Raw genomic sequence first — 788 nt, 5'->3', positions numbered from 1 at the left:
AAATATCTGATGGTAATTGTTTACAGAAGTAATACAAAGCCAACGTCAAATTAAACAGAATGTTAGAAAAACTGAAATAGAATTATTAACCTTATTTTTTTAAAAGCTTCAGATATAACACAATAATAATCTCGAGGAATATTACATACCAAAATTATCAAGTCCCTAAATGTCTAAATTAAATTTTATAGGTAAGTGGAGTAATTCTCCCAGTTAAACAATACATTAACTTTTGGGGTTTTTTTAGTCATTTATTGGGAGCTTACAGATATCATAACATTCCATAGTTCAATTACATCAAGCACTATTGTACAATTGCTACTACAATCAGTTTAAAACATTTTCTTTCTTCTTGAACTCCTTGATAACAATTCCCCATTATCCCCTCCTTCCTCCACCACACCCCCCAGGGACACTTATTTATTTATTTTCTATAATAGTTGGGTTTTGGGTTTTTCCCCCCCATATCTTACACAACCCAATATGTTCATTCACATACGATTCTGTCGTTTGATCCCATCGAGTGCGGTTATACAGCCATCAGTGCTGTCTGCTCCCCATTCTCCCCCCTTCCCTCCACCCCTCTTCCTGTACCCTCAGGGAACCATTACTCTTCTTACTGTTTCTCAACGGTTATCTATCTTGACTTTCATGTACAGAACCATCTTAAATATACAAACAAACAAACACAAAGCATATATGATTAATGAGGTAAAAGCATATATGATTAATGAGGTAAAACAAAAACCATAATAGTAAAGGGGTGTCGGGGGTTTGGGTGGAGAGAA

This window comes from Echinops telfairi, unplaced genomic scaffold (assembly GCF_000313985.2).
Source record: "Echinops telfairi isolate 266 unplaced genomic scaffold, ASM31398v2 ScPeMD7_31;HRSCAF=116, whole genome shotgun sequence".
In the NCBI taxonomy this organism is placed as follows: Eukaryota; Metazoa; Chordata; class Mammalia; order Afrosoricida; family Tenrecidae; genus Echinops; species Echinops telfairi.
This window is presented reverse-complemented; position numbering follows the sequence as displayed.